The sequence below is a fragment of the Enhydra lutris genome, unplaced genomic scaffold (assembly GCF_002288905.1).
Source record: "Enhydra lutris kenyoni isolate GAN:26980312 unplaced genomic scaffold, ASM228890v2 scaffoldscaffold72, whole genome shotgun sequence".
In the NCBI taxonomy this organism is placed as follows: domain Eukaryota; kingdom Metazoa; phylum Chordata; class Mammalia; order Carnivora; family Mustelidae; genus Enhydra; species Enhydra lutris.
The window spans coordinates 3,156,454-3,177,276 of NW_019154156.1; positions in this window are offsets into that span (position 1 = coordinate 3,156,454).

The following is a 20,823-nucleotide window of genomic DNA, read 5'->3' on the forward strand; positions in this document are numbered from 1 at the left end:
AGAGCATCCTACTAAAGAATGAATGGGTCAACCAGGAAATTAAAGAAGAATTGAAAAAAATCATGGAAACACATGATAATGAAAACACGACTGTTCAAAATCTGTGGGACACAGCAAAGGTGGTCCTGGGAGGAAAGTATATAGTGATACCAGCCTTTCTCAAGAAACAGGAAAGGTTTCAAGTACGCAAGGTAACCCTACACGTAAAGGAGCTGGAGAAAGAACAGCAAAGAAAGCCTAAACCCAGCAGAAGAAGTGAAATCATAAAGATCAGAGCAGAAATCAATGAAACAAAAACCAAAAGAACAGTAGAACAAGTCAACAGAACTTATTAATTCTTTGAAAGAATTAATAAGATTGATAAACCCCTGACCAGACTTACCAAAAAAAAAAAAAAGAGAAAGAGAGAAAGAGAGAGAAAGGACCCAAATAAATAAACTCATGAATGATAGAAGAGAGCTCACAACCAACACCAAAGAAATACAAACAATTATAAGAACACATTATGAGCAACTATATGCAAAGTTGACAATCTGGAAGAAATGGATGCATTCCTAGAGACATATAAACTAGCACAACTGAACAAGGATGAAATAGAAAACCTGAAGAGACCCATAACCAGTAAGGAGATTGAAGCACTCATCAAATATCTCCCAACAAAAAAGAGCCCAGGCCCAGACAGCTTCCCAGCAGAATTCTTCCAAATATTTAAAGAAAAATTAATACCTATTCTCTTGAAAAAACTGTTCTAAAAAATAGAAATGGAAGGAAAACTGCCAAACTCATTTTAGGAGGCCAGCATTACCTTGATCCCAAAACCAGACAAAAACCCCATCTAAAAAGAGAATTATAGACCAATATCCTTGATGAACACAGATGCAAAAATTCTCACCAAAATACTAGCCAATAGGATCCAACAGTACATTACAAGGATTATTCACCATCACCAAGTGGGATTTATTATTCCTGGGCTGCAAGGTTGGTTCAACATCTGCAAATCAATCAATGTGATACAATACATTGATAAAAGAAAGAACAAGAATCATATTATATTCTCAATAGATGCCAAAAAAGCATTTGGCAAAGTACAGCATCCTTTCTTGATCAAAACTCTTCAAAGCATAGGGGTAGAGGGTACATTCCTCATTGTTATCAAAGCCATCTATGAAAAACCCACAGCAAATGTCATTCTCAATGGGGAAAAACTGAGAACTTTTATACTAAGATCAGGAACACAGCAGGGATGTCCACTATCACCACTGTTATTCAACATAATACTAGAAGTCCTAGCCTCAGCAATCAGACAACAAAAAGGAATAAAAGGTACCAGAATCAGCAAAGAAGTCAAACTCTCACTCTTTGCAGATGATATGATACTTTATGTAGAAAACCCAAAAGAGGGGCGCCTGGGTGGCTCAGTGGGTTAAGCCTCTGCCTTCGGCTCAGGTCATGATCCCAGGGTCCTGGGATCGAGCCCCGCATTGGGCTCTCTGCTCAGCGAGAAGCCTGCTTCCTCCTCTCTCTCTCTGTCTCTGCCTGCCTCTCTGCCTAATTATGATCTCTGTCTGTCAAATAAATAAATAAAATATTTAAAAAAAAAGAAAAAGAAAGAAAACCCAAAAGACTCCACTCCAAAACTGCTAGAACTTGTACAGGAATTCAATAAATGGCCAGGATATAAAACCAATGCACAGAAATCAGTTGCATTTCTATACACCAACAACAAGACAGAAGAGAGAGAAATTAAGGTGTTGATCCCTTAGAATTGTACCCAAAACCATAAGACACCTAGGAATAAACCTAACTAAAGAGGCAAAGAATCTGTACTCAGAAAACTGTAATGTACTCACGGAAGAAATTGAGGAAGACACAAAGAAATGGAAAAACATTCCATACTCATGGATTGGAAGAACAAATATTGTGAAAATGTCTAATGCTACCTAAAGCAATCTACACATTTAATGCAATCCCTATCAAAATACCATCAACTTTATTCAAAGAAATGGAATAAATAATCCTAAAATTTATATGGAACCAGAAAAGACCTGAATAGCCAGAGGAATGTTGAAAAAGAAAGCCAAAGTTGGTGGCATCACAATTCCAGACTTCAAGTTCTATTACAAAGCTGTAATCACCAGGACAGTATGGTACTGGCACAAAAACAGACACATAGATCAATGGAACAAAATAGAGAGCCGGAAATAGACCCTCAACTCTATGGTCAAGTAGTCTTCAACAAAGCAGGAAAGAAAGTCCAATGGAAAACCGACAGTCTCTTTAACAAATGGTATTGGGAAAATTGGACAGCCACATGCAGAAGAATGAAACTAGAACATTTCCTTACACCATACACAAAAATAGACTCCAAATGCATGAAAGACCTCACTGTGATACAGGAATCCATCAAAATCCTTGAGGAGAACACAGGCAGCAACTTCTTCGACCTCAGCTGCAGCAACTTCTTCCTAGAAACATCGCCAAAGGCAAGCGAAGCAAGGGCAAAAATGAACTACTGGGACTTCATTAAGATCAAAAGCTTTTGCACAGCAAAGGAAACAATCAATAAAACCAAAAGACAGCTGACAGAATGAGAGAAGATATTTGCAAACGACATATCCAATAAAGGGCCAGTATCCAAAATCTAAAAAGAACTTATCAAACTCAACACCCAAAGAACAAAGAATCCAATCAAGAAATGGGCAGAGGACATGAACAGACATTACTGCAAAGAAGACATCCAGATGGCCAACAGACACATGAAAAAATGCTTAACATCGCTCAGCATCAGGGAAATACAAATCAAAACTACAGTGAGATACCACCTCATTCCAGTCAGAATGGCTAAAATTAACCAGCCAGGAAACGACAGATGTTGACGAGGATGCAGAATGCAAGCTGGTGCAGCCAGTCTAGAAAACAGCATGGAGGTTCCTCAAAGTTGATAATAGAGCTACTCTACCCTGGTGCAGCCACTCTGGAAAACAGCATGGAGTTTCCTCAAAAGTTGAAAATAGAGCTACCCTACGACCCAGCAATCGCACTACTGAGTATTTACCCTAAAGATACCAATGTAGTGATCCGAAGGGGCACATGCACCCAAATATTTATAGCAGCAATGTCCACAATAGCCAAACTATGGAAAGAACCTAGATGTCCATCAACAGATGAATGGATAAAGAAGAGGTGGTATATATATACAATGGAATACTATGCAGCCATCAAAAGAAATGAAATCTTGCCATTTGCAATGACGTGGATAGAACTAGAGGGTATTATGCTGAAATAAGTCAATCAGAGAAAGACAATTATCATATGATTTCCCTGATACAAGGAATTTGAGAGGCAGAGTGGGGGTTTGCTGGGTAGGGGAGGAAAGAATGAAACAAGATGGGATTGGGGAGGGAGACAAACCATAACAGACTCTTAATTTCACAAAACAAACTGAGTTGCTGGGGGGAGGGGCTATGGAGAGGGTGGTTTGGTTATGGACATTGGGGAGGGTATGTGCTATGGTGAGTGCTGTGAAGTGTGTATGCCTGACGATTCACAGACCTGTACCCCTAGGGCAAATAATACATTATATGTTAATAAAAATAATTAATTAAAAATGTAAAAAAAATAAAAGATGTAGTTACCTAAATGTATAACTTAAGAGATATCATGCATGGTAGGCCAAATAATGGCTCCCAAAGATATCCAGTTCTTCATCCCTGTGAGGGATAAACCTGTCAGTTTGATTTATGTGAGAACAGAGGCTTGGGAGAGGTGATTCAGTTAAGGATCTTAAGATGGGGTGATTATTCTAGATTATTTAGGTGGGCCTAATGATATAATCACAAGCTCTTTAAAAGGAGCTAGAGGGAGATGGCAATGTAATGACAGAAGCAGTGGTAGAAATGGTGATGAGAAGAGGGGCTATGAACCTAACAATGAGGAAAGCCTCCAGAAGCTGGGATAAGGAAGGGAACATATTATCCCCCTGCAGCCTGTGGAAGAACACAGTCCTGAAGGCACCTTGAGATTAGTCCATTGAGATTCATTTTGGACTTCTGACCCCCAGGACTGTAAGAGAATAAATGTACATTATTTTAAGCCACGAAGTTTATGGTAATTTGTTGCAGCAGCAATAGGAAACCAATACACCATGGAAGCTCCATTCTCCCTCTAGACTTCCTTACACCTAGTTCTGGCATAGTGTCTGGAGTGGAAAGGAATCAGTATGAGTTTAGGAGCCAAAAGGCCTAGGCTCAAGTCTTGATCTACTGATTTTTAGCAGGACATTTTTGTCAGACATAAACGGACCTATAGGGTATTACGTTAAGTGAAATAAATCTGACTGAGAAGGACAAATACCAGATGATTTCACTCACATGTGGAATCTAAGAAAACAAATGAATAAACAAACAAAAAGCAGAGTCAGACTTATAAATTTAGAAAACAAACAAATGGTTCCAAGAGGGGAGAGAGTGGAGGGATGGGCAAAATGGATGAAGAGAAGTGGGAGATACAGGCTTCCAGTTATGGAATGAGTAAGTCATGGGGATGAAAGGTACAGCATAGGGAATATAGTCAATGGCACTGTAATAACATTGTATAGTGACAGATGGAAGCTACACATGTGATGAGCACAGAGCATAATGATAGACTTGTCAAATCACAGGCTGTACACCTGAAACTGATGTTACATTGTGTGTTAACTATACTCAAAATGTTTTTTTAAATAATACTAAAAAGTTCATTGGAAGAAAATACAAGATTCAATTGCTATCCATCAACTTTGTCTAGTAGATGTACTCTGGTACATCTAAATCCTTCTGTAAAACTTATAATGAAATGTTATTATTGGTAAATTTGATCACTTCATAAATGAAATTCTAGTAATTTTTAAATAATTGGAGAAAAACTATTTTAATTATGAATAATTTCTAATCTTTTTTGAAAATTCAAAACAAAACTAGCATAAAGAAATTCAATAGGGGGGCGCCTGGGTGGCTCAGTGGGTTAAGCCGCTGCCTTCGGCTCAGGTCATGATCTCAGGGTCCTGGGATCGAGCCCCGCATCTGGCTTCTGCTCAGCTGGGAGTCTGCTTCCTCCTCTCTCTCTGTCTGCCTCTCTGCCTGCTTGTGATCTCTCTCTGTCAAATAAATAAATAAAATCTTTAAAAAAAAAAAAAAAGAAATTCAATAGGTTGTTAGGTTATCCTCATCAAAGGGCCCTGATAAGAGGGAGGAGATGTCTGATAGAAGAGTCAGAATTGAGGAAGGGATGTGATGGTGGAAGCAGAGATGAGAGATTGAAGATGCTGCTCTGCTGTCCTTGAAAATAGAGAAATGGGTCTATGACTCAAGGAGGCTGGTGGCCTCTAAAGTGTGGAACAGGCAAGAAAAAACCTCTCCCCCTAGGCTTCTACAATATAGCCATACAATATAACCAGTACATTGATTTTAGGTCTTCCAAGATCTATTTTTGAAAGATACTAAATTTGTGTTGTTTTAAGCCACTAAGCTTATGGTATTTTGTTATAGCAACAACAGAAAATTAATACCTTGAGAAGAGGGACTTTACCATTTTTTATGAGATGAGGAATAAATTTTTTAAAAGATTTTATTTAGGGGTGCCTGGGTGACTCAGTCAGTTAAACTTCTGTCTTCGGCTAAGGTCATGATCCTGGGGTCCTGGGATCAAGTCCCACATTGTGCTCCTTGCTAGCAGGGAGCCTGCCTCTCTTTCTCCCTCTGTCCTCCCCCACTCATGCTCTCTTTTTCTCATTTTCTCTCTGCCTCAAATAAATACATAAAATCTTTTTAAAAAAGAAAAAATAAATGGTTATATTTATAATTCTAGCCTTTTTCACTTAGCATTTGCTACAAGCCATCTCTGTGCTAATCACATATTTCAGTGAATACTCCAAAAGCTAAGAGATAAAGTTTAGCCCCAGGTTTTTTTTTTTGCAATTTTTTCTTACACCAATTAATAGAACTGAAATGCAGTATGTTTTCTGGATATATTTATTATTTTTACTTTTTATTATTAGAATAGAAACACATTTTATTTAAAAAAAGATAATTTTGTCAGAATCAATAACTTGACTTTCCTGAGGTTAAAGTGGTATCTTCCCAATCTATTTCATGCAATTGCTATGAACATCTCAAGGTATTTTATCTATCATCTATCATCTATATATATCTATCATCTATCTATTCATGTGCATTATGTAAACTATAACAGAAATATTATTATCCTTACTTACTCTTTGGACTTAGAAACTGAAGGCTTCTGGTAAAATGTAAATGAGTGTCATTTGGTCATTAATTTTGTATTTCAGTGCTTTGAACATTGCCTGGTACCTACACCTTGTACATAGTTATTGAATTGGGCAGAAAGAGTGGTCATTGTGAATAACATGTTGACCATGAGTCAGTGATGTAACTCAGTAAAACACAAAATCATGATTCCTGGATAGTTAGATAGGAGAACCCTAGCAGAACTTGTGAGGTAATTCAGCAATTATACTTTATAGTGGTCAGTAATAAAATGCCTTTTCCAATTTTGAACTCCAAACCAAAGAGGGATGTGAAGATTTTGGATGCGATTCAGATGAGAACCACATAGAACGATGTATTTTAATTATTAGAAAGTAAAGACTGAAATTTCTCAGGCCAGGAATGAGGAGGCTGAGGAGGGATTTATTAATGCTCATTAACTCAAAAATGGTCACTGGGAAAATAGTGATCAGTAGTTCTCCAATCCATAAACTAGAGAGTGAGAGGAAAGAAATTAAGATTTGCCATAAATTAAAAAAAAAAAATTTGCCATAAATTATTTCTCAATGTTAGTAATTTAGTTGCCATAAGAAAGTATTTCTCACCAGTGTGAGGTGGTAAAAACTGGAATGGTTTACTAACTTGAAAAATAAGTTGTCTTTTATTTCAGGTGATTTTAGCATGTTTCTGCCTAAATTATGAGCATATGGAATATAATCATTCATTTTCTTATTCAAAAAATATTTATTAAATACCTATCATGTGCCAGACACTTATTCCTGACCTAACAGTGAACGAACAAAGTCCCTGTCTTTATGTTTACTTACAATAGGGAAGACAGATCTCTCTCTCCCTCTCCCTCTCCCTCTCCCTCTCTCTCTCTCTCTCTCTCACACACACACACACACACACATTAGTGATAAGGTCTATGAAGAAAATAAAGACCTCAGGATAAGAGAACAGAGATTGATATGACTGATACTATTTCAGACAATATGGTTAGGGAAGGGCTCTCTAAGGAAGAAATACTTAAGGAAAAACAGATGAATCAATAATAATAGCCGATATTTACTGAGTACTTACTATGTGTCAGAATTGTCTAAACTATCATTTAATTCTTACAATAATGTATTTTACAAAAGAGAAATTGAAGCTCAGGGAAATTTAACTTGACTAGAAATTTGCACAGCTATAAGACTCACAAACTCTGGCTAAGTCTTGCTTTCTCTTAGCTGCTATTAATATTAACATTAATGTTAATGGCTGAATAATGATCCCAAATTAATATTAACGTTAATGTTAATATTGAAGTTGAACCCCTGTTTGGTATAGGGTTTTTTCTCTATTTTTAGTGAGTAGAATCTGGGTAATAGGTGAATTTTATAGAACTTCAGTGTCCCCGTCCAGTCCAGAGGCATCACCAACACCAGACACTCTATTGATGTTGGTCAAGTTCAGAAGACAGGTGTCTCAGTGGACAAGAATGGATGAGATCTCAAGGACTGGTGGAAGGGGTGGCCTTTAATAGGCGAGTGGATCATTCACCCATGGTGATGGGGAAGGCAGGGTATATTGGCACTGATGAAGGTGGTGGGTAGACTTGGTAGTGGGTGCTTTTAGGAGTTCCCTTTTGGGGGCTTCTACTTTCTCAGAGAGTTAAAATAGGGGAGGGTGATAAAAATTCAGTAAAATAAGGATTGACGTTTATTTCCTTACTGATAAAATAATCTTCCTTAGTGTGAAATGCCTCATCATCTTAATAGAAAACTGTCATAAGGGGAGACAGACAAACAAATTACATCAATTGCAGTGCCAAGTGATAAATAGGTGAATAATACTAGTCTCATTGGAAGGTGTGTGGGACCAGAGAACAGAGCAATTTACTCTTCCTCAGGGATTCAAGGAAAATTTTAGAGAGCAAACAAAATTTGAAGCAACTTTGGAAGGATATAATAGTAATGGGGAGACACTTTTCTAAGTATTTAATACTTATAATGGTTTTACAAGAAGTAGGTATTATTCCTGCCCAGGGATTGAAATCCACACTCACACAGCTAGTGTGTACAGCAATGACACAAGCTTATCTAGTCTCCAGAGCCTGCTCTATCTCTCAATAATTTCCCCAACTTTTTCAGATGAATACCATCATGATGTTATTAATTAATTAATTAATTAACTTGAGAGAGAGAGAGCATAAGCAGGGGAAGGGGCAGAGGAAGAGGAAGAAGTCGACTCCCGGCCGAGCAGGGAGCCCAACATGGGGCTCCAGACCGGGACACAGCCCAGGACCCAGGGATCATGACCTGAGCTGAAGGCAGACACCCAACTGACTGAGCCACCCAGCTACCCCACCATCATGATTTTAAAACTGCCTTCACAACTTTGTATTTGTCCCTCTGTGGTGTTTATGTGTCAGATGACTATAGGATTTTACTTGAGATGGATACGTTGATTAATCTCAACCAAGGCTCCCAATTAAGCTTGCATGGGGAGCTTTCAGAAAATTCTTAGTTCCAGGCTCTACCCTTGAGGATTCTGACTTAATTGGTCTTGACTGGGGCTCAGACATCATTTTAGACTAATTCTCCCAGTGATTCTAAGGTGCAGCTAGAGCTGAAAGTCGGAGGCAAAAATGAAAGAGAAGAGTTCTGAGGGGGAGATGTAAGAATCTGATACTTGCAATACCATGGGATACTTGCAGTACCACTGCTTTGGGTTCAAGACTTTTCTCCCTTAACATGGAAACACTGTTGGGGTTGGAGCAATACGTTAATAAGTCCTTAGAAAGATCGTAGTGGGAATGATTTTTTTTTTTTAAATCAATTTTCCTTTCTCCTTATGGTGAGAATTTCAGGAGGGCTGGCCAGATAGCACCTAGGCCTAGAAGGGAGGGAGGCATTAGAAATCAGAGAAGCCAGGGTTGAATCAAAAATCAAGGATTTGCTCTTTTCTTAGTAAAATCATTTGACATCAATTTGAATATTTTGTAATATCAGTGTAATTTAATAATGGACTCTGAGACCAAACCACCTGCTAAAATAATCAAACGATAACCCCAAATTAGTTTCAAGATCATACTTTGGTTACTAAGTTACAAAAATGGCAAGGCTATCATCTTCATGAAGGCGGGTGTTTATCCTACTATACCCATAGCACTTAGCATAGTACTTAACCCTTAAAAGCCATTCATTAAATAATGAGTGAAATTCATCACCCATCTTCATTAGTGTGAAATGACTTGCCCCAGAAGGGGAAACAGGTTTGATTGATACCATTGTAAGAACATTTTATACCTTGCTTCAATTTATTTATCCATTTCCCTATTCAGTGAAATTTGGATTATTCACAAATTTTTGCTATTAAAAATAATACTGCAAAAAACACCTTTGTGTGTGTTTGCCTGTGCACTTACACATCAGTTTCTCTAGAATATAGCCACAGAAGTAGAAATGCTGGGTTGGTGGTACCTACTTGTCAATCTTTTATATATTGTTAACAAGTTTTTCAACTTTATGCTCCAAATAAAACCAAAATGAAAAATATAAAAAGGATTATAAATTTGACTTAAAATATAAAAATTCTAAATGACAAAATATATAATGAACAAGCTAAAACACATTGCAACCCTTTTCACTTTTTTTAAAAAAGATTTCATTTATTTATTTGTCAGAGAGAGAGAGCACACAAGCAGGCAGAGGCAGAGAGAGAAGCAGGCTCCCCGCTGAGCAAGGAGACTCAATCCCAGGACCCTAGGATCATAACCTGAGCCAAAGGCAGCGGCTTAAGCAACTGAACCACCCAGGTGTCCCTCCCCTTTTCACTTCTTTCAGTGTAAGTAAAATATATAATAAACAAACTGAAAGTTTGAACTTGGCCTTTTGTAATCAGTTCATAAAATGCTTAGTAGAGATCAGCCACCATCACCTGCCCTCCAGCACCCTTTGGGTCCGTCTTTGCCTTACAAAGTTGTTTAGAAGAATATTCACATCCCCCGATGGTTCTTCAGAGCAGTTTGGCTGGTGGTAGTCAGGCTGAGACCCAGGAAAGAATGATCTAAGACTGCAGGTGCTTATTCTGCCATTTTTCCAAAGTGAGTTCCCAGCCTTTAGCGGGTAAAGCAACACACGGCCACCTGGAGCCCCTCCCTGGCACATCTGCCTTTTCCCTCTGTGGTCATGCTCCACACTTTTGGCTAAACAGATGATCAAGGTATCCTGGGCATAACTAATGCAAGAGAATTCTCACCAAGGTTGACAATAGATAGATTTACTAATAATTCTTTCTTTCTTTCTTTCTTTCTTTCTTTCTTTCTTTCTTTTTTGAAACATCTAAGATTTTTGTCTTACATGTAAATTCTGGCTATAATCAAAGAACTCATTAGAGTAGGAGTGTCTGACCCCACTCAGGGAATCCTTTGAACTCTGTATCTCCAAAAACTTCAGCTTTATAAATACTCAAGTGATGTGAAATATACACATAGATGACCATGTGTATTTTATGATTGAGATTCTCCTTTAGTTCTGCTTGAAATTCAGGTGTACTATGCTGAGAGAAAGGAAAAAAGCTTAGCTATTGCCATAATTCACTTCCAGTTATGACAGAGCTGCTCTCCTAGAGGAAACTCTATGCTCCCATACATGATTATATTTTAGAGGAACAAGAAACACCTATGGTGATTTTCCATACAGTGCTTTTAAAGGACTTTCCTGCAAGACAAAAACAAAGCAAACAAGCAAACAAAAAACCCAAATTGGACTTTTGTTACATTATCAGGAACTTCAACATCCTCTTAGCACAATTCCATTTAATTCTATGCTCTCATATCTAATTTTTACAGTTAGTAAAATAAATTTTATGCATCTCTCTTCTTCTTGGTTGTTTCTCTGAAGGAAAGGAAAAGCAGTCAAATAGACCCTTTCAATACAAATGTTCCTTTCCTTCAATAAGATAGGAGTAAATTTCCTGGCTTTTCTGCCACAGCAACACAAAAGCTGCTGCTTCTGTCACATGACTCTTCCATTTGTCTGTGTTCCAGGTACAAAGCAGATTCACACAGAGAGAGTCATTCAGTTTGACTTGCTTCTATGCACCTTTTCTTTGAACTGGCTTGTTTTCCTTGTGTTGAACATAAAGGTACTAAACACAGTGCTGCAGCTTCAAGCACCAGCTCACCTTGGTCCTCTCATAAAACCTTCTGTGGATTGTATTCATCTCAAAGCCATTACTGTTTGGCTTCCATATCTTCATTTGCTCTAACGAAGGTCAATATTTATTGAACTCTTGCCACATGTCACATGTTTTATGTGCACTGTGTCTCGTAATTCTTACCAACACTAAGCAATAGTTAGTTCACCCCAACTTTATAGATGGAGAGAGACTGAAGCATCAAAGGCTTAAGTGGCTTGCTCAAGAGAGCCAGGTAAGGAGGAGACTCAAACCCAGGTGAGTTGACATCAGAGTCTGGGCTGTGAACCCCTGTCCTGGGCTGCCTCCTTGTCTGCTCTCTTCATCTCTGTTCATTGCTAGTGACTGACTCCACGAGAGCACCTGTCTTCTGGTTTGTTCACTGAAGCATTCCAAGGGCCCAGGGCAGTGTGTGGCATGTTAACACATAGTAAAGATTTCTTGCATAAATAAATCTCTTTGCTACTTTTTGTTTTCACTTATTCATGTATTTGTTCATTAAGGAAATGTTGATTGGGCCAATAAAACTGGCCTTTTCTACATATTTGGAATACAATAATGAATAAAGTCCCTCCCCTCAAGAAGAGATTGCATTCTTGAGGGAGGAGGCAAACTAATAAATATTTAATATCAGGTAAGGAGTTGTGAAGAAAATAAATCAGGGTAAAGGGGCTAGAAGATGATGTGGGGATGCTATTTTAGCTAGGGTAGTTGTAGAAGGCTTGTTCAAAATGGGGACATTTGGGCACCCACCCAAAGGAGAAAAGGAAATGAATCATTTGTTTATCGAATGAGAGATGGTCCAAATAGAAGGAAAAGAAGGTGCAAAGGCCATGAGATAGGAGCACTGGGGATGTTCCAAGCACAATAGGAGGCCAGTGTGTATGGTCCATAGTGAACAAAGAGGAAGGCAGTAAGACAGATTGTTGGAGAAGTAGGGGAAGGGGAGCCATTGGGCCCACAGGCCATGGAGAGGAATCTCAGCTTTTACACTGACTGAGACAGAAAACTAATAGGGGGTTTTGAACAGAGAACCACTGTGATTTACATCCAAAGTAAAGGGATCTCCCTGTGGGGAGAACTGTAAGAACACATGTGTGGAAGCAGATAGACCAGTCAGGGGCTATTCCAATAATCTGGACTAGAAGTGATCATAGCTTGGACCAAAGTAGTAGCAATAAGAGTAATGAGAAATACTTAAATTCTAAATGTCTTCCAAAGGTAGCATCACTTGCTGACAGAGAGAATGAGGGATATGAAAAAAAAGAGGAACAGCCCTATGGTTTTCAGCATTTGAAGGGGCACATTTACTGAGTTGGGGAAGGTTGTGGGAAGGGAGGCTTGGGACTGGAGGGGAATCAAGAGTTCGAGTTTTGAACATGTTTCTCATCATCTAGTACTGCCTTGTATGGTGAGAATATTCAATAAGGATTAAATAAAACAGCAACTCAGGGACCTGAAAATCCAAACACCCTCAGGGTATACAAAACAGGTAGCCTAACTGTGTTACTTAGCCAAGTGTGAAACAACAAAGCAGTGATGAGGCCAGTGAACTAGGGAGTTCATGCATGAGCCACAGGCACTGATATAAAACAAACAGTTGTGCTGGCCACTGCTGCCCTTGACCTTGAGTTTGTGACCCCTGCAAAAGGATACCAGCATAACTGGCTTTTACTCACATCATTCTAAATTAATACTTACATGTGCCTTCTGGTCAAGTGGGCAGGTAGCTGAATTTTTCAGGACAGAAACTCTATGTCCTGCCTTCACGCATCAATATATTATTCCTACAATAAATGTGTGTTAAGCCCTTACTCTGTGCCAGTCACAGTTCTAGGAAAGACATAACAGCAAATGTATGGTGACAGATAATATTTCAGATTATGTGAATACCTCACATAGTCAGAGATGACCCCTGACAGTCTCAACTACAAAAACAAACAAAGTAAAACAAAATATAAAGCCACAAAAAGGATCTTGAGTAGTTTAAGTAGCTGTCTAAAGCTGGACATTCTGGTATTAAATCTCGTATGCTTAATTCATAGCATTTTCTCAGAACCATCTTGTTTTACACATAATTTTAACAAACCTGAACATCTGTTTTTATAGCCCCAAACAGATAAATCAGAAAGAAGTTGGCAGTAGAGGAAAAGGGAAGGTCTAATAAAGGTAGACACACTAGGAAGGGTTAGATGTAATAAGAAACACCATCACATGGCCAGAGGAAAAAAAAAATACAAAAAATAAATAAATAAGCACAACTTTTAAAAAATGTGTTACTCTGGAGAGACTTTATATTTCCTGAATGGACAAGAAGTCTGTCTGAGCTTAATAAACCTGAAGTCTTCACTATTTTAAAGCACAGTCAGGGATAGTCATGTAGTAAGGCTTACACTGAACTTATAAATTCTGATTCAGAAGCTGAAGGAATATATAATCCTTTTTCTGTTGTTGTTTATTTAAGAATTTAAAAATTAAAATTCAATTAGCTAACATTTAGTAGATCATTAGTTTCACATGTAGAGATCAATAATTCATCAGTTGCATATAAGACCCAGGGCTCATTACATAACATGCCCTCCTTAATGCCCATTACCCAGTTACCCCAACCCAATCACCCCCCTCCCCTCCAGCAGCCCTCAGTTTGTTTCCTAAAGTTAAAAAGAGTCTCTCGTGATTTGTCTCCCTTCTCTGATTACTTCCTATTCAAGGAATCTATAATCCATTGAAAAGGTTTCCCTGGCGATTATGAATGTATGAATTATGGCATTTTAGAAAGAGTTGTTTCAGGTATTTGGAAAGTCCATTAAAGTGAAATATCTCATTCTGCTATAATACTGGGTATCAGCTCTGATCCCGCGCTCTGGCCTGTTTGCCTCATCCACGGCCGTAGGCATGCTTAACAGATACAAACAACACACCTGCAGGTAACACTTTCTGTTTACAGCAAGTGCCTCAAATCTCTCACATCACACGCCTCCTTTCTCCTTCCTGTTTCCATTCCAGGGTGCTGCCAGGGTCTGCTCTACCGGCTGCCCCTGGCCCTTTGCAGACTTGCACCTGATGACAGAATTCAGCTTCCCTGCATCTGACCTTCAGTGTGGCTGTGTCAGTGCACCTCAGGTATGTACCTGTCTTCACTGGAATTGTGTACCTCAGAGCCTAACCTAGCTTCAGCCCCGACTTGATTTGTACCAGCATTGGATCCACTAGAACTCACGGGGGCTGCTCTTATATTCAATATGCACTGAAAATACTTTTTACATATGAAAAGGACACAGCCATCACATCGTGATTAAGGATGCACAGTGAGTTGTTCCTGAGTTAGTGATCTTTCTCTTCAGAAGTGGTAAACTGACAGAATCATACCACTTAGGCTAAAAGTACCCTGGAAGTTTGCCATCAGTCTTAAACTGAGTAATATCCACAAAGTTACCAAACTCTGGCAGTTATCATTAGCTTCCCTTATTTTCAGAAGCAGTCATTTGAAAACAAAAGAGATACTCAGCCCATACCTGTGGCATAAACCAAAGCCAAAGAGTTAATAAAAGGATTAAAACAATGACTGTGACTTGTTGAAAGTAGAAAAAAAGAGCTAGCTGGCCATAGCTAGAGAGCCTGATACTGTGGCGCTAACTGAGAGGCCCAACCCCATCCACTAAGTTTTACAAGTTTAAATAATGTTAACTGTTGTCCAAGGTAAAGGAGGATTGAGCCACCATTATTTGCATTATTTAGGTCTTTAGCTTAGAGCTGATCACATTTAACCATTTGATCTGGGTTTCAAAACACATAGAGATCACAAATGCTGCTATAAAACAAGTTCCTGTATCCTCTGTCTAAAGGCAAATAAAATGACAAGCATCCCAGTGTCCACACAGTGCCCTTCCAATTGAAACTTTCTATTATTTTTAGCTGCTATGTGTAAAAAACTGAGTTCTGTAGACTAAAAAAGTGCATAATAGCATTATAATAGCTGCAACAGATCCAAGAATGTTGGGCACACATATATATACACACACACAAATACACCAGAGCAGAGTGTTAATCGGCTTGCTGCTGTGGCTAGGTCCTTTCCATTTGCACTTACTCCTCATTTTTTCCTAGCCAGCTGGGTGGAAAGTTAGCATGATGGGCTCCGCTTGAGGAATAACATGACCGATTTCACAGTACCCCCACAAAAATTCCTTAACCGATGGCTTAGCCCTAAGTTTTCAGGCTTCTGAACCATATCATCTTTCCAATACAACTCAGTAATACAAGTAGTAAAATGATCTGACCTGAGTAATAACAAAGAATAAAATGAGCTCAGGGAGATGGCTACTCTGGTCCAAGCATCACCATTTATATCCCTGCAACAGGAGCACCCCTTGGGCTCTGTTTCTGTATCTATAATGTCAGGGAACTCACTGAACAATTCCTGCGAATGGACCCTATTCCTCCATAGTGTGGTCTGCTCTGAGGGGATACTCGAACCTTCTCTGCCTCCTCCAGGTGGACTCCCCAGCACAGGTTCATTCAAGGCTTGCTTAATTTCTTAAGCCTGCTCTTTTCAGACCCCTGTACTTACTCCTTACCTTCCTGTCTTCATTTAGGAAGTGGACTTTCTTTGTTCAGAAAGTCTTTTTCGCGGTGGTAGTTGCGAGAGCCCTGCCTGGGCCTTGGCCTCACCACCACCAAGGCAGGCCCAGCGCCCACCCCCAGAGACAGCCTGGGGTGGAGCCTCTGCCTCCCTCTAGTGGTGGCCTCCAGCAGCCTGGACTGTGAACAAAACCTGTTGCCTATAAAATCATCATCTTCGAGTCTGTGAATTTAAAACTAATAATTCAGTTCTCTTCACGAACTGCTTATTTTCCTTGTGGTTTTATATAAATGACCCTCCTTCACTGAATGGAAAAGAATGTAGAGTTATACTCATCTCTTCTTCCCTTTTAGTGTATTTTTTTTTTAAGATTTTATTTATTTATTTGACAGACAGAGATCACAAGTAGGCAGAGAGGCAGGCAGAGAGAGAGAGGAGGAAGCAGGCTCCCTGCTGAGCAGAGAGCCCGACGTGGGGCTTGATCCCAGGACCCCGGGACCATGACCCGAGCCGAAGGCAGAGGCTTTAACACACTGAGCCACCCAGGCGCCCCTCTTTTAGTGTACTTTTTCATCTGTCTGAAAGTGATGACAAATACTCTTGGGTCCCTTCCTAAATTGCCTAAGAAAAAAGTGTGCCAGAAAAATGGCTGGTCAGCTACCTTTTCAAACTTCTAAACAAGCAATATCAAATCCTTTTTTAAACGATTAAATAAAGGGGATTTGGAGGATGCTGTCTCGGTTTTGGGGGCTGGCTACACAGGTGTGTTAAGTTTGTTAACATTCATAATATTTATATTTTTGTGTCTATTTTATACTTCAACAAAGATTTTTTCTATTAAGTAAATATGCCATTATTTTAAAATGCTGCCAAATCAATGATATTTCTTCCCTTATGTAAATGGCAAGTATAACAATTTCCATAAAAGTAGGATTGCTATGAAATTCATGTTTTGTGAAGAGAAGTACAATTTGATTAATATACCTAGTGATTCTCCAGGCTGAATTTTCTAAGAGAACTAACTGAAACAGAAGAGTTTTGTCCTTTCCCACTGAGAAGAAATGTATGTATTATTTAAAGGTTAAAGTACAGTGGAGATTGGAAAACTTTTTCTATAATTTTTTAGCATGTGTTGTGTTCTATGCCACTATTTCTCCATGTTTATTTACACGCTGGAGAGTTTCAGGCAGCTGATAGAATTTTCAACAGAATAATCATAAAAAGTTGCTCCCACCCAACCTGAAATCTCAAAAACATTCTCAGAGAGCTTGAACATCTCTTCAGAATACAAGCAGACAATGGCTTTTCTTGATTAAAGAGATTTGTTTTATGATTCTTTTAAAACAGGCTTAAATTCAGTCATTTGAGAAAATGTTTGATGTACTCTTGCATTGCATTTATAGAATAGCAGTAAATCAGTAAGTCTAGTAAAGAATATTCTACAGTAAAAAGGTATCTATTCCACAGAACCCAATTCCATGCCCGGAAAACATCCTCATGCTACCTTTTTTCCTTTCCCTGGGCTTATACTACAAAGGGAATTTTATTTTATTTTTTATTTTTTTTTAAAGATTTTATTTATTTATTTGACAGAGATCACAAGTAGGTGGAGAGGCAGACAGAGAGAGAGAGAGAGAGAGGAGGAAGCAGGCTCCCCGTGGAGCAAAGAGCCTGATGTGGGGCTCCATCCCAGCACCCTGGGATCATGACCTGAGCCGAAGGCAGAGGCTTTAACCCACTGAGCCACCCAGGTGCCCCTACAAAGGGAATTTTAGATGCTAATAAGAGGGTCAGATCAAATCTATTTGGCAGTGTAATCTATCCCTTTCAAGGTCCAGATTCTTTCCCTGTAACTACGGCTTATAACTGACAATAGTTAATTGTTGCACTTCTCATTGAGTGGTGATGATGTGCCTATGAAAGGCATCCATGCAGAGAGAGAGGCTTGTTCTTTCCTTTCTTTTTCTTTCTCTCTCTCTTTCTTTCTTTCTTGCTTTCCTTCTAGCCTTTTTTCTTGCTTTGTCTCTTTTTGTGAAATGGCTTTGTACAACCTAAGTACAGACATTGTTGTTAAAAGGAACAGTTTCAACACTCATGATGACTTTTTCCTCCAGAGTACTGTGCAATCATTAATCAGTTCTTTCCATGGGTCATTTTATGTCACAAGAGAAATGTTAACATGCCCTGAATGTCCTTCAGGACCTGGGGATAAAAACAACCCCAGAGAGAAGACTGAAGACAATCACAGTTTATAAACTTAAATTAGTGAAAATGCTTTTTGGAAAGAGACCCTCCCACATCACACACAGCTAATTCAATTAAATTTTCCAGATTCCTTCTGAAATTGTGGATGATTTCTGTCATAACTTATCTAAATGTGCCTATGTCTATCCCATAGTGCATATGGTAATAACTACATTTTACTGCATATATTCATGAACATGAATTAAATTAACTTGGGGAAAACATCTTGCTTGCAGCCAATCCTGTTCTTTGAAAGGCAAAGAACGTTATAAAAGGTGAAATTTGAATACAAAGATTGAATTGCATATATTACTTTTAAATCGAATTCAGATCGCTAGTTTTGAAAAAAGCCAATTTTATGCTTTCACAATTCACCATTTTAAATTGTATATCTATGGATTAGACTCCACAAATAATATGGATTCTATTTGTGCTTAATCATTCAAACTTAATGTCCTGAAAAAGGAGTTTGGAGACCTGGTTCCAGCTCGGTGACGCACTAGCTATATGACCTTCAGTGATTGTAACTAATCCAAACTACAGTTTCTTCATCTACAAAGTCTACAGTTCCTCCCAAACCCTAAAATTGCACAATTCACCACCCCCCCCACATGCTTACATACTAATCCCTGGGAACCTGGGAATATCACCTTACATGGCCAGACACAAACTGCAGATGTGATCAAGTCAAAAATCTTGAAATAGGGACATTATCCAGGTGAACCTGATGTAATCACCAAGGTTCTGATAAAAGCAACACAGGAAAAGTCAGTGTCAGAAAGCAGGGTCTGTGACAATGGCAGCAAAGATTTGAGTTATAGGGTCCCAAACTGAGGAATGTCTGCAGCCTTTAGAATCTGGGAGAGGCAAGAAATGGATTTTCCCCTTGAGCATCCAGAAAGAACTAGTCCTGCCAACACCTTGACTTTAGCCCAGTGAAACTGATTACACACATCTGCTCTCCAGAACTGCAGGAAAATAAATTTGCATTGTTTTAAGCCACTATGTTTGCAATAATTAGCCACACCAGCTATAGGAAATAAAAACACCATTTTAGAGGCGTCTGGGTGGCTCAATGGGTTAAGCCCCTGCCTTCAGCTCAAGTCATGATTTCAGGGTCCTGGGATTGAGCCCTGCATTGGGCTTCCTGCTCAGTAGGGAGCCTGCTTCCCCCCCCCACCCCGCCCCTGCCTGCTGCTCTGCCTACTTATGATCTCTCTTTCTGTCAAATAAATAAATAAAATCTTTAAAACAAAAACAACCCACCACTTTAGGGAGAAGCACTTCTCAGTGGTGGCATGAGTAGCTCTGTGGACCCTCTTCCCTGTGAAACCAGGCCTAGTGAAAATTATACAAGCAATTACCATTTAGAGCCTCTGCTAATTTTCCTAAGGACATACAGAAAATGAAGAAATATTTATTTAAGAAAATCTGCTAATTCTCATTAAGAACAGTGAATCTCTGGCATTTGAGCCACAACTTGCTCCCCATCCTCTAGGTCAATGTAATGGAAGTTCTACTCCAAACGGGTGTGGTCAAAAAGATGAGTTCTTTCTTCCTTTAGACTACCATAGTCAGAGAAATTAGGCAGGAAAATAAAATAGAAGTCATTCAGATTAGAAAGGAAGAAGTGAAACTATTTCTATTTGTAGATGAAATGAGCCTGTTTATAGAAAATATTAAGGAATTCACTAAAAACCTATGAGAACTAATAAATTAGTTCAGGAAAGTGTCAGAGTACAAGACTGATATATGTATACATGTATTTCTATCCATTAGTAATTAATAATTGTGGTTTTATTAGTAATGAACAACCCAAAATCAAAATTAAGAAAATAATTCCATTTATAATGACATAATAAAATATTTAAGAATAAATTTAAGAAATGCAAAACTTATATTTGAAAACTATAAAAAAATTATTGAATGAAATTAACATTATTGAATGAAATTAAAGATCTATGGAAGACATCCTATGTTCATGGATTGGAAGACTTAATATTGTTAAGATGGCAGTATTCCCCAAATTGATCTACAGATTCAATGAAATATTATGAAAATTCAAGCTGCCTGTCAGAAATTGAGAAAGTGATCCTAAAATTTACATGGAAATGTAAGAAATCCAAAGTAGCCAAAACAATCTTGAAAAAGAACAAAGTTGGAAAGCTCATGATTCTGGATTTACTACAAAGTTAGATTAATAAAGATAGTGTTGGTATTGTGGCAACAGGATGGACATACAAATAAAGAGAACACATCTGAGAGTCCAAAAGTAATTCCTTACGTATATGGTCAATTGATTTTCACAAGGATGTCAAGGCAATTGAAAGGGGGAAAGAATTTTGTTTTCAACAAATTATCCTTGGGAACTAGATATTCCCATAGGGGAAAAAATGAAGCTGGACCCTTCTTCACACCACACACAAAAATCGGGCTCTGTACTGGGCATGGGGCCTGCTTAAGATTCTCTCTCTCCCTCTCCTTTTGCCTCTCCCCTAAGCCCCCATCACATATTCTGTCTGTTTCTCTCTCTCTCTCTCAAAAAAAAAA